This window comes from Apium graveolens, chromosome 8, assembly GCF_009905375.1.
Source record: "Apium graveolens cultivar Ventura chromosome 8, ASM990537v1, whole genome shotgun sequence".
NCBI lineage: Eukaryota > Viridiplantae > Streptophyta > Magnoliopsida > Apiales > Apiaceae > Apium > Apium graveolens.
Genome location: NC_133654.1, coordinates 113,640,807 through 113,655,031, shown reverse-complemented (window position 1 = coordinate 113,655,031; position 14,225 = coordinate 113,640,807). Strand labels below are relative to the sequence as shown.

General features: G+C 39.3%; 2 non-coding genes across 2 annotated transcripts; one reads left to right on the top strand and one right to left on the bottom strand.

Annotated features, from left to right (window-relative positions):
- The first annotated feature begins 3,550 nt into the window (after positions 1-3,550).
- LOC141681060 (small nucleolar RNA R71) lies at positions 3,551-3,657 on the top strand. Its single transcript, XR_012558503.1, has one exon. It is a non-coding gene; the product is annotated as a small nucleolar RNA R71 (small nucleolar RNA).
- A 6,628-nt stretch (positions 3,658-10,285) lies between these two features.
- LOC141681386 (small nucleolar RNA R71) lies at positions 10,286-10,392 on the bottom strand. The gene has a single exon (XR_012558824.1). It is a non-coding gene; the product is annotated as a small nucleolar RNA R71 (small nucleolar RNA).
- Positions 10,393-14,225: the final 3,833 nt, after the last annotated feature.

Sequence of the window (14,225 nt, the reverse complement as noted above, 5' to 3'; positions counted from 1 at the left end):
TCCTGATGATTTGGTCAGCTCCTTGTCAAAAAAGAAACGGCTCATCCCACATATACCACTTTACTTCATGTAGAAACTTCTTCCGTTGAGCCGAAGATAAATCAGGAGGCATGATATTACTCTCCAGGTAGTTCACGATGTCTGCAAACCACGGTTCTTCTTCTTGCACTACAAATAACTGCGCGTCGGGAAAAGACTCATTTATCAATGTCTTATCCAATGAAGTAGCATTAGGATTTTCTAAGCGCAAGAGATGATCAGCGACTTGATTTTCAGTCCCCTTTCGGTCCATGATCTCTAATTCAAATTCTTGAAGCAAAAGAACCCATCTAATCAATCTAGGCTTCGAGTCCTTCTTTGAGACGAGATATCGAATTGCAGCGTGATCAGTGAAAACTGTCACCTTAGTCCCAACTAGATAAGATCGAAATTTCTCAAAACCATAGACAATAGCTAAAAGCTCTTTCTCCGTAGTAGTATAATTCAGTTGAGCACCATTAAGAGTCTTACTAGCATAGTAGACCACATGAAATATGTTATTCTTCCTCTGTCCAAGAACTGCTCCAACTGCATAGTCACTTGCATCGTACATCATCTCAAGAGCTTCATTCCAATCAAATGTAGTTATGACCGGTTCCGTGATTAAACTCTTCTTTAAAGTCTCAAAAGCTGCAAGGCACTCGTCATCAAACTTGAAAGGGACATCTTTCTCTAGCAAACTACACAATGGCTTTAAAATCTTAGGGAAGTCCTTGATGAAATGCCTATAAAACCCCGCATGACCAAGAAAACTGCGAATTCCCTTAACAGAAATAGGTGGAGGAAGATTCTCAATGACCCCCACCTTGGCCTGTCCACCTCTAGACCTTAACTAGAAACCTTGTGCCCGAGAATAATGCCCTGACGCACCATAAAGTGACATTATCTCAACACACCTTTTGAGAACGTGTCCAAGATTTTGCAAGCATTCATCAAAAGAATTGCCAAATAAACAGAAGTCGTCCATGAACACCTCCACATTCTGGCCAATCATAACAAAAAAGATGTCCATTATGAATCTCTAAAATGTGGTTGGTGTGCCACACAGACCAAAAGAAACGCGCCTGAAAGTGAATGTACCAAATGGACAAGTGAAGGTAGGTTTCTCCTGATCTTCTGGAGCGATACAAATCTGATTGTAACCCGAATAGCCATCCAGAAGACAATAGTAATCATGCACAGCCAATCTATCAAGCATCTGATCAATAAAAGGAAGAGGGAAGTCATCCTTCCTTGTAGCCTTGTTCAGCTTCCTGTAGTCCATGCAAACTCTCAACCCCGTGACTATTCTAGTAGAAATAAGCTCATTCTTCTCATTTGCTACCACAGTAATACCACCTTTCTTTGGCACACATTGAACCGGGCTTACTCAAGAACTGTCTAAAATAGGATAGATGATTCCTGCATCTAGTCATTTAAGAATTTCCTCATTCACTACTTCCTTCATGATTGGATTAATTTTTCTTTGCTGCTCGACCGTAGGCTTGCTACCATCCTCTAGCAGAATTTTATGCATGCAATAAGAAAGGCTAATTCCCTTTATATCTGCTATAGTCCAGCCAATTGCTGATTTGAACTCTCTCATAATCCTCAGAAGATTTTCCTCATCCCTACCTGAAAGGTTAGATAAAATAATAACAGGCAAAGTAGATGCATCACCTAAAAACGCATACCTCAAATGCTCAGGTAAAGACTTAAGCTCTAGAGTGGGAGCTTCCTCAATAGATGGCTTGAGGCGTTTAGGAGCTTTGTTCAATTCCTCCATTCCAAGAGATTCAAAAGGCATATCTATCTTCCTCTTCCAGGGAGAAGCATTCAAATACTGCAATTGTTCTTCCCCTTCATCATCTTCACTATCTGAATTTCCCAATAAGGCTTTCTCTAAGGCATCGAACCTTAGCAGTTGATCAAGTTCTGAAGTGACCACAAAATTAACCAATTCCACCTTTAGGCACTCCTCATTTTCCATAGGAAATTTCATATCATTGAACACAGTAAAAGTTATATCTTGGTCCAGCACTCGCATCGTAAGCTCACCCTTCTTCACATCTATCAAGGTTCGACCAGTTTCCAAGAAAGGTCTTCCCAAGATTATGGGAACCTTCTTATCCTCCTCGAAATCAAGAATTACGAAATCAGAAGGGAAGATGAGTTTATCAACCTTGACCAAGACATCCTCCACAATACCTCGCGGATATGTAATAGAACGATCGGCTAACTGCAAGGTCATATAAGTCGGTTTTGGATCAGGTTAATCCAACTGCTTGAAGATTGATAATGGCATCATATTGATTCTAGCTCCCAAGTCACATTAGCATATGTCAAAAGACACTTTTCCAATAGTACATGGAATAGTGAAGATCCTTAACCTTCGGAGGAAACTTCTGTTACAGGACAGCACTGCATTCCTCCATAAGAGCGACTCTCTCTAAATCATCTAGGTTCACTTTCTGAGAGAGAATACCTTTCATAAACTTTGCATAACTAGGCATCTGCTCAAGAGCCTCAGTGAAAGGTATGTTGATATGAAGTTTCTTGAACACCTCCAGAAACATCTCAAATTGCTTGTCCAGCTTTTTCTTCTGCAGCCGCTTAGGGAAAGGCGGTGGAGGATAGATCTGTTTCTCCCCTATATTACCCTCAGGAGGAGTGTGCTCAATAGTAGTTTTCCTTGGTTCCACTTCTACTTCCTCCTCCTCTACTTCTAACTCAGCCTCTGCTTCTTCAGTCAACACTTGAGTTTGACCGGAATTTGCAACCTTTCCATACCTTAAAGTGATTGCCTTTACCTGCTCCTTAGCTTCCCTCTTTCCTGGAACTTCAGTGTCACTAGGTAGTGTACCAGGCTGACGATTAAGCAAGGCATTGGCAATTTGCCTAATTTGATTTTCCAAGGTCTTGATAGAAACGGCTTGACTCTTGCACATAAGTTTTAACTCCTCTAATTCAGATTTTTCATTGGCTTGTTACAGCTGGAGTTGCTATCTTGGTGCATATTGCGGTTGCTGAAAACTAGGGGGTTGTACTGCATAGCTGGATACTGTTGATAAGGCTGTTGAACCGCATTCTGAGTGTTGCTCCAACTGAAATTAGGATGATTATGGTTGTTGGGAGGATAGGTGCTGGCACAGGTTGCTGCGAGCGTTGAAAATTGCTCACGAACTGAGCTGATTTACTAGAAATTGCGCACTGATCAGTCTCGTGGGCACAACACAAGGCTCACAGACACTAGCAATTTGATTAACTCCATAATTAGCCAAAGTGTCCATCTTCATCGTCAAAGCCTTAAGTTGGGCGGCTATAGCAGTTGCTGCATCCAACTCCAGAATTCCTGTTACCTTTCCCTGAGTGAGTCTCTGGGAAGGATTCTGGTACTCATTAGCAGCCATCAGTTCAATAAGTTCATAAGCTTCATCGTAGCTTTTAGTCCACAAGGCTTCTCCTGATAAGCATGGGTCTAGAAGTAGCACACAATCCATTGTAGAAATAGTTAATAATCATCCAATCAGGCATGCCATGGTATGGGCAGTTCCTTAGCATCTCCTTATATCGATCCCAAGCCTCACACAGAGATTCTCCGGTTTGCTGAGCAAACTGAGTAAGAGCATTCCTGATTGCAGTAGTCTTCGCCATAGGGAAGAATTTAGTGAGAAACTTTTGAGCAAGATCTTCCCAAGTGGTGATAGACCCTGCTGGTAGAGAATGTAACCAGCACTTATCCTTGTCCCTTAGAGAGAATGGGAAGAGTCGCAGCTTGATACCATCTTCAGTCACATCATTGAATTTGAACATATCGTAGATCTCGATGAAATCCCTGACGTGCATGTTGGGTTCTTCAGTAGGGGAACCCCCAAACTGAACTGAGTTCTGTATCATCTGAATCGTGCTTGACTTGATCTCAAAAGTATTAGCCCTGATGGCTGGCCTAATGATGCTTGATTGAATGTCATTAATCTTAGGCTGAGAATAGTCCATCAAAGCCTTAAGGTTTTCTGCTTGATCACCCATCTCTACTAAAGTTGGTTCCTCGACTTTCTCTTCTTCTTCTACCTTCTTTTCTTCCTCAAAAACTTCCCTTCGAACCACCACAAGTTCTTCCTCGGCTTTATCCAGTGCTCTCTTACGAGTACGCGAACGCGTATGCATACACCCTCGCTAGAGTACCTAAAATAAGACAAGGAACAAATAAGTAACAATGTCTGAGTTAATGAACTTTAAAGACCACTGATGGAAAGCACATAAACTATAAATTAACACTATAGTCCCCGAAAGCGGCGCCAAAAATTTGTTAGTCGCTAAACACGCGTTAATAATTCACGAAAGTATACGCGTTCGCATGTAATATAGAATCTTTTCTAGTTCGTTCCCACAGAGACTAGCGTTGGTTAACTATTTAATTCATGCACTTAAGCAATAATGTATGGTTATTATTCAATGCTAAGACGATAACAAATTGGGTTGTTTATAACTAAGAATTAAGTTAACAATTATAACTAAGGGAATAAAATTGATTAAATTAATATATATGACAAACATGGGATTCTAACTTCATTAAATATTTCATTCAATAACCTTATTGTTCTTAACCTTAGCATGTAATGGTAATGACACTAATCAGACAACACGAAACTGATAAACGCCAACTTTCGTTGCACGATTACCATACTACCAGACATCCACAAAAGAGATAGAAGATTAATAGACACTCATTATATTGAGACCCTATATATCTATAGAATTTGACAACATAACGGTTTAAGCACAAGTTATCTATCATAATTACACAGGGCAAGTAAGATGGGTAAAATTACCTACGAATCATGCATAACAATAACACATGAACCTATGCTAGCATGGCAAGTTCTAAATCCTTAAATTTACTGTCGCTTCATTAAAAATTAACATCCTATCTTATAAGTTCGCGACTCTTATAAGAAGAATAAGCACAACGAATACTAGGTTATCATACAATCAGCACACACTAAGGTATTAACACAATTTAACTAAAGAAAACCATAAATAAATCCGCGAGAACCCCATGATAACGATTAGCCCATAATTGGACTCATCATCAACGTGGGTTCCGATGAAAGCATGGTATAACAAATATAGTCTTTATAACGAATAAATAAAACCAAGTACAAAACAAGAGTAAAGGTTCACAAGTAAGAAAACTAGCATCTAAGTTACAACTTAAAACAAAGATTCACAAGTAAAAACAAGATCTTCTTCGTCTTCATTGAATTATGCTAATACGGTCTTCTTAAGGCTCTCCTTGCGCTCTGGTACGTCTATCCTATGAAAATGTTCTTGTTTGAATATTTATAGCAGCCCTAATCAATCTGGAAGTCTCCCAATTAGAATTGCATTAGAATCAGGATTCAAAACTTTCGCACCGGCGCGTCCGCGCGCTAACACAGCGTGGGCGCGCTGTCATTCTGGAATCCTGGCGCGGCTGCGTGCTATCACAGCGTGGGCGCGCCGTCCTTCTGGGAAAAACTCATATTTCATCTTTTTCCTTGCTGCTTCGAGCCGGTTTTCCTCGAGCTTTTATTCCAACACCACCTTGACACCAAATTAGCACCAGAATAATGCTAATTCACCTGATTACCTAGATAATGCCTGAAATGCAAAAACACTAGAATACACATTAAAACACTTAACAACTTGAGTATAAATGCATTAATTCAAAGCTTATTAAAAAATAATAAAGTGTCATAAATGCCACTCAACAAAAAATAATGCTTTTACTTTTCTTAAACACTTTATTGCTTTGGTTGAGAATCAATTTCATTATAATATATGTTCCATTAGATCTGACAATGCTTTAGAGTTAGGTTTTAGTCAAGAAGCTTCTTAATTCCTTCTCTCCAAAGGTATACATCATCAAACTTTTTGTGCTTATACTCCACAACAAGAGAAAGCACAAACATCTTCTTGAAACTTCCAGGGCTCTTCTTTTCCAATCTAACCTTCCCATCAAGTACTGGGGTGAGTGTGTACTCACTTCTACACATCTTATAAATAGATTTCCTTCAAAATGCTTAGGTGGTGTGTCTCTATATGAAATGTTTTTCAATGATGTACCTTCTTACACAAATTTAAGACCATTCGGTGGTCTAGTATTTATCTGCACACCTAAAGTACACAAAGATAAAATCTCTGCAAGAGCCATCCCCTGTGTTTTCTTAGGTTATCCTTTTGGTAAAAGGGCATACAAATTTCTCAGTTTGGAGAATTTTTCTATACAAATCTCTAGGGATGCTGTATTTTATGAGAAAAAATTTCCTTATGTAAAATCTACCATCTACTATTTTATTCCTACTCCTATGCATGATAATGATTCTTTCACTGTTTTTCCTTCTCAACAAAATCAACAAACTGTACCTAATTCTCATACCACCACTACACCTAATTTTTCACCCACTAATACACAGTCATCTTTCACTCCTCCTAGTTCTCCAGTCACTGATACACCTGATGTTATCCCACTTATCAGCAAATATTCCAGACCTCATAAACTCCTTTTTCTTTACAAGATTATATACATTCCACTAATCATGTTACTTGTACACCTAGTTTTTGTTCTTGTACACTTACCTCTCTCTGCACCACATCTCCAAATCCATCATCATCTACCTTTTGTTGTAATATTACTGTTAGGTAATGAATCACACACACAGGGGGGTGAATGTGTTTTGGTGTTTATATGCTTTTCTTGAAGTGTTTATAGTGATGAACAAAGTAAACTAAAACCTTATAGTGAAATGTGTCAGTACTGAATTTAAACATGTAAAAACAGTGAACACAAATCTTTCAAAACTCATTTAATTTTTATATTAAAATTTAGAATGTCTTGCTACAAAATTTCTAGGCTCTTTGTTGATAAAGAGCTTAGCTTCTTCCTTGAGAGAATACAATATTTCTGATCTAAATTGTTACAGCTAATAAAGGACCAGTATTAACTTTACAGAATAGTTAAACACTGGTTTACACAACGTGTAACAAGAAGTGTTAATCACTTTAGCAGCTTGTCACTAATCTTTCCATTTCTGGCCTAGCATATCTTTCCATATTGTGTTAACTTTAATCTTCCTTTGTCAGTTAATCTTGGTCTTTGATCTTATACTCTTCAAGCTACTTTTGTAGACTTTTCAAATCAGTGATTGATTTGTTTGTTGATTGATAATCTTGGATATTTAACTGGTCTGCATCTTGTACTTTGAGTTTTACCTCGAGATCTCCAGTTTGTTATATAGAGAACTCAACATCTCGATAAGTATAATGGCTTATCGAGATCTCTCATTACTTTATTATTAATATGACTTATCGAAGACTCTGAGTTCTCGAGTGTAATCTTGAGTTATCCAGATATCTGAGTCCTCGAATGAACTTGACTTATTGAGGTCTTCATTTCCTTGCATGTAGAATTTACTTATCGATATCTCTGAGTTCTCGAGTGACATTTTGACTTGTCCATATCTCAGAGTTCTCTAGTAATGAAATGACTTGTCGATATCTCCAATCTTCATGTCTTCAATTTGGCATGTCGATATCTCTGAGACTTCTCTATAAGCTTTTCTTGACTTCTCGATAAGTCATTCTGGAGTTCTCGAATGACTTCTCTATAACACTAAATTTGTGACTTATAGACTTCTTGACTTAGAATGTTTTTCATAAAACAGATTTATTCAACTCCAAACTTCTTCACACTTTCTCTGAGGCATGATCTTCATGATCTTCTTCCAGAGCTTATTCTTAGGCTTAAGATTGTTTACAAAAAAATACTCCAGTCTAGTCTATTTACATTATATAGACTTAAGTGTTACAATACAAAATGCAAACTTAGATTATAATATAACTTACTCAGGGTTGTCAATTTGACTTAGTCTTGTTATAGTACAGGCATGTCTTGTACAACCATCTCCCCCAATTTTTGAGAAGATTTCTTATCACAAATCCATGCATGTTAACAAGACTAACCCCAAGCTTCAATGGATAGATAGATTTTACATGTATATTGACAAAAATATTACATTCATATAGTAGGTGATTTTCTTGAGTTCAACAAAAACACACATCAGACAAATATTGTATCTCCTGTTTTATCTCTAATGAGGTCATTTAAGTATACAAGAATTTACAGTTCCTCTATGATTGGTGTCTGATAAGTGGCATTTTATACCACTTAGAACGTCTTAAAATGGCTTAAATTGGTGTCTTGAAATCAAGTATTTTGTGTATTTGATGCGTTTTTCTAGTGTTTATGCATTTCAGGGTATTAGTTGCATTTCGGGGGAGGAATCATCAAGAATAAGCCTTGGCATGTGTTCACCATTGCGAGAGGAAAGAAACGGGCAGATTACGGCGAAGAAACGGAGCAAAATCAGATTTTTTCCAGTAGAGGTCTGAGCGCCCGCTAAGCATTGCTGAGCGGCCGCGCAGGGTCGGGGAAAAAATATATTATTTCAGGACTTCTACTTTTGTTTGGTTTCCACTTCTATGTAATCTGAGTTTTATGGGACTATTACATAAGTAGATTTGAGACGTTTTCACAAGTGGTGGATTGAAGAAGATTGTGTTTTTACGCAAGAAGCGAAGGAGATAAGGAAGAAGACCGATTTAGCACACCGCAACGAAGAGGGAGCATATTTTCTTGTGATTCTTGTTTCGTTGTAACGTTGGATGCTAGTTTTATTACTTTGAACTTATTTACTCTTGTGACGTACTCTATTTTAATATAATTAGTTTAGTTATTATTTTCTTGTGTTTGTTTATCATGATTTCATATGAACCCATGATGACGATAAGTGCTATTATGGGCTAATCGTGATCATGGGATTGCAACGGATTTATTATGGAATTCTTTAGTTAATTGTTTAATACTTTAGTGTGTGATGATTGTATGATATCTAGTATTGGTTGTGCGTATTCTTCTTATGTGTGTCACGAACATATAAGATAGGGTGTTAATCTCTTGTGAAGCGACGGTGGATCTTGAGATTTAGAACTTGCCATGCTAGCATAGGTTCATGTATGTTGTGCATGATTAGTGGGTAACTCTAACAGTTTTATTTGCCCTATGTAATCAAAAGGAATAACTTCTGCTTAAATCGTTGTGTTGTTAATTTCTGTAGACATATAGGAACTCAACATAATTGATGACTATTCAACTTCTATCTTAATTGTGGATGCTTGGTAGAATGGTATTAGTACAATGAAAGTTGGCTTTTATCAGTTTCATGTTATTCGATTAATATCATCACTGTCACATGCTAAAGGTAATAACAATGGCTATTGAAGGAAGTAATAATGAAGTTGTGATCTCATGAGTGTTTTATTATTGATAATTTGAAGTGTTAAGTAAGTGATTAATTAAGTAAGTTAATTATAGTTAATATTTAATCAACAATCTTAAGTGTTAGTGTCTTAACATTGAGAAGTAATCATACATTGGTGAGTGAGTTTAATTAGACAATAATTTAGTCTGAGTCTCTGTGGGAACGAACTAGAAAGTATTCTATATTACTTGTGAACGCGTATACTTGCGTGAATATTAGTGCGTGATTTCGCCCTAACAAGTTTTTGGCGCCGCTGCCGGGGACTCGGCGTATTTGTTTAGTTTATGTACTTACCATCATTGGTCATTAGGACTCAGTGATTAGGACGTAGTAGTTACTTATTGTTTCCGGTTGTGTTTCAGGTACTTTAGCAAGCGTTTATGCAAACTCGTTCTCGTGCTCGCAAGAGGACTTTAGATACAGCTGAGGAGACAGACGAAGTTCTTGATATTACGGAGAAGTTAGATTTTGAGGATTCGGATTCAGGAACTGAGCGGAAAGAACCAGTAAACATGGGAGATCGTATTGTTCAAGCTGATCCAGCTCTTATGGATTTTTCTCGGCCTAAAATTGATGACATTCAGTCAAGCATCCTTCATCCGGCTATTCAAGCTAACACCTTTGAAATCAAGCCGGGCACTATTCAGATGGTGCAGAATTCTGTTTCTTTTGGAGGAGCGGCAACTGAAGACCCCAACATGCACATAAAGAATTTTGTCGAGATCTGCAGCACTTTTAAGTATAATGGCGTGACTGATGAGGCTATCAAGTTGAGGCTTTTCCCATTCTCACTCAGGGACAAGGCTAAAGACTGGTTACATTCTGAACCAGCTGGGTCCATCACTACGTGGCAAGATCTTGCGCAAAAGTTTCTGGTGAAGTTTTATCCGATGGCAAAGACTGCTGCTATGAGGAGTGCTCTTACTCAGTTTGCACAGTAACCTACTGAATCTATGTGCGAGGCTTGGGAACGCTACAAGGAATTATTGAGAAAATGTCCACATCATGGAATGCCGGATTGGATGGTGATCACTGGTTTCTATAATGGTTTGGGGGCCCAATCTCGGCCCATGCTCGATGCAGCAGCTGGAGGCGCCTTATGGGCTAAAAGCTATACTGAGGCGTATAATCTTATAGAGACGATGGCTGTAAATGAGCATCAAAACCCAACTCAGAGGATGACATCAGGCAAGGTAGCAGGTATTCTGGAAGTTGATGCAGCCACCGCTATTGCAGCCCAGCTCCAAGCGCTATCAATGAAGGTTGATTCTTTGGCTATATATGGAGTTAATCAAATAGCTATGGTTTGTGAGCTTTGTGCAGGTTTTCATGCTACGGATCAGTGTTCTCTGGTCAACAAATCTGTTCAGTATGTGAATAATTATCAGCGACAACAGCAGCCTGTGCCAGCGACCTATCATCCTAACAATAAAAATTATCCAAATTTCAGCTGGGGGAATAATCAGAATGCTATTCAGCCACCATATCAGCAAGGAGTGAGTAAACAGTTTAACCCACCTGGATTCCAGCAACCACAACAGTATGCTACAAGGCAATCATATCCTCAACAGGGAAGTACGGCTGCACCTACTAGTGCTGATTTTGAGGAACTTAAGCTGTTATGCAAGAGTCAAGCGGTTTCTATCAAGACCTTGGAAAATCAAATCGGTCAATTAGCCAATGCATTGCTCAATCGTCAACCTGGCACTCTTCCCAGTGACACGGAAGTACCAGGCAGGAAGGAATCTAAAGAGCAAGTCAAGGCTATTACCTTAAGGTCTGGAAAAGTTGCTGATGCTGAAAAGGCAAAAGAAGGAGAAGCTGAAATTAGTGATGAAGAATCTAAGCAAAAGGAGAAAGCGGCGGAACCAAGGAAGACTACTATTGAACACACTCTGCCTGAGGCTAATACAGGGGAGAAACAGCTCTATCCTCCACCACCTTTTCCTAAAAGATTGCAGCAACAAAAGCTGGATAGACAGTTCGGGAAGTTTCTAGAGGTGTTCAAGATACTTCACATCAATATACCTTTCGCTGAGGCTCTGGAGCAAATGCCTAGTTATGCGAAGTTTATGAAGACTATTCTTTCAAGGAAGGTGAAACTGGATGACCTTGAAACCGTTGCTCTCACGGAAGAATGCAGCGCTGTTCTGCAGCAAAAGTTACCACCAAAACTGAAAGATCCAGGAAGCTTCACCATTCCTTGCACCATTGGCAATCTGACTTTTGACAAGTGCCTTTGTGATTTGGGAGCAAGCATTAATCTGATGCCGTTGTCGATCTTTAAAAAGTTGGATCTGCATGATCCAAAACCTACATACATGTCTCTACAATTGGCTGATCGTTCCATTACTTACCCAAGGGGCATAGTGGAGGATGTGCTCGTCAAGGTGGATAAGCTCTTCTTTCCTGCAGATTTTGTTATTCTGGATTTTGAGGAAGATAAGAAGATTCCCATAATCTTGGGAAGACCTTTCTTGGCTACTGGTCGTACCTCGATAGATGTGCAAAAAGGTGAACTTACTATGCGGGTACAAGAGCAGGATGTGACCTTCAACATATTCAAGGCAATGAAATTCCCTACAGAAGATGAGGAGTGCTTAAAAGTAGATGTGATTGATTCTGCGATTACTTCGGAACTCGATCGCATGTTAATGTCTGATGCATTGGAAAAGGCCTTAGTGGGGGATTTTGACAGCGATGATGAAGATGGCAACGAGCAATTAGAATATCTGAACGCTTCTCCCTGGAAGCGAAAGCTGGACATGCCGTTTGAATCTCTTGGTACTTCTGACCTTAAGAATGCTGAAGGAAAGCTCAAACCATCAGTAGAGGAAGCACCTACCTTGGAGCTCAAGCCATTACCTGAACACTTGAGGTATGCTTTTTTAGGTGATTCATCTACGTTACCTATTATTATTTCATCTGACCTTTCAGGTAGTGAGGAAGACAAGCTCTTAAGGATTTTGAGAGAATTCAAATCGGCTATTGGATGGACCATAGCAGACATCAAGGGGATAAGTCCTTCATATTGTATGCATAAAATTCTGCTAGAGGAAGGTAGTAAGCCAACTGTGGAACAGCAGCGAAGACTGAATCCCATCATGAAGGAGGTGGTGAAGAAAGAAATTCTGAAATGGCTGGATGCAGGCATCATTTATCCTATTTCTGACAGCTCGTGGGTGAGCCCCGTACAATGTGTACCTAAGAAAGGAGGTATCACTGTGGTTGCAAATGAATAGAATGAGCTCATCCCCACTCGAACAGTTACAGGATGGAGAGTATGCATGGATTATAGAAAATTGAACAAAGCCACAAGGAAGGATCACTTCCCTCTTCCATTTATTGATCAGATGCTTGACAGGTTGGCGGGTCATGAGTATTTTTGTCTTCTGGATGGTTATTCAGGGTATAATCAGATTTGTATTACACCAGAGGATCAGGAAAAGATTACCTTCACTTGTCCATTTGGCACGTTTGCTTTTCGCAGAGTTTCGTTTGGGTTATGTGGCGCCCCGACCACTTTTCAGAGATGTATGATGGCTATATTCTCTGACATGATTGGAAATAACGTCGAAGTGTTCATGGACGACTTCTCCGTCTTTGGATATTCATATGATGAATGTTTGAATAATCTGCGCGCCGTACTCAAAAGATGTGTGGAAACTAATTTGGTTTTCTATTGGGAGAAATGTCATTTTATGGTGCGTGAAGGCATTATTCTTGGGCATAAGGTCTCTAACAAGGGTCTGGAGGTGGACAAGGCCAAGGTGGGAGTCATTGAAAATCTTCCCCCACCTAACTCTGTGAAAGGAATCCGTAGTTTTCTTGGTCATGCGGGTTTTTTATCGGCGATTCATCAAGGACTTTTCAAAGATATCTAAGCCGTTGTGCAATTTGCTTGAGAAAGATGTGCTTTTTAAATTTGATGATGAATGTTTGGCAGCATTCGAGACTCTCAAGAAGAGTTTGATCACTGCACCAGTTATTACAGCACCAGATTGGACAGAACCATTTGAGATGATGTGTGATGCGAGTGATTATGCGGTAGGTGCAGTTCTGGGACAGCGTAAGAAAAATCTCTTCCATATGGTCAACTATGCGAGTAAGACTTTAAATGGGGCCCAATTGAACTATACCACTACTGAGAAGGAGCTTTTGGCTATAGTCTTTGGTTTCGAGAAATTTCGATCTTATCTACTTGGTACGAAAGTAACAGTATTCACTGATCATGCGGCTATTCGCTATCTGGTTTCCAAGAAAGATTCGAAGCCGAGACTCATTCGTTGGGTGCTTTTACTTCAGGAATTTGAGTTAGAGATCAAGGATAGAAAAGGTACTGAGAATCAAGTAGTTGGCCATCTCTCTAGGTTGGAGAATCCCGACTCTACTTCACAAGATAGGACGTTAATCAATGAATCTTTTCCGGATGAGCAGTTGTTTGCAATTCAGGAGGAAGAACCATGGTTTGCAGATATTGTAAACTATCTCGTCAGCAATGTAATGCCTCCTAATTTGACATCCGCTCAAAAGAAGAAGTTTCTGCATGAGGTGAAGTGGTATATGTGGGATGAACCATATTTGTTTAGACAGGGAGCTGACCAGATCATCAGGAGATGTATCCCGTTCTATGAGACGGAGGGGATATTACGAGACTGCCATTCCACGGTTTATGGTGGACACTATGGTGGTGAAAAGACGGCAGCTCGTATTCTGCAAGCAGGTTTTTTTTGGCCTACTTTGTTCAAGGATGCTCATCAGTTTGTTTTAAGGTGTGATCGTTGCCAAAGAGTGGGAAATTTCACAAGGAAGGATGAGATGCCATTAAATGTGATGCTTGAAGTC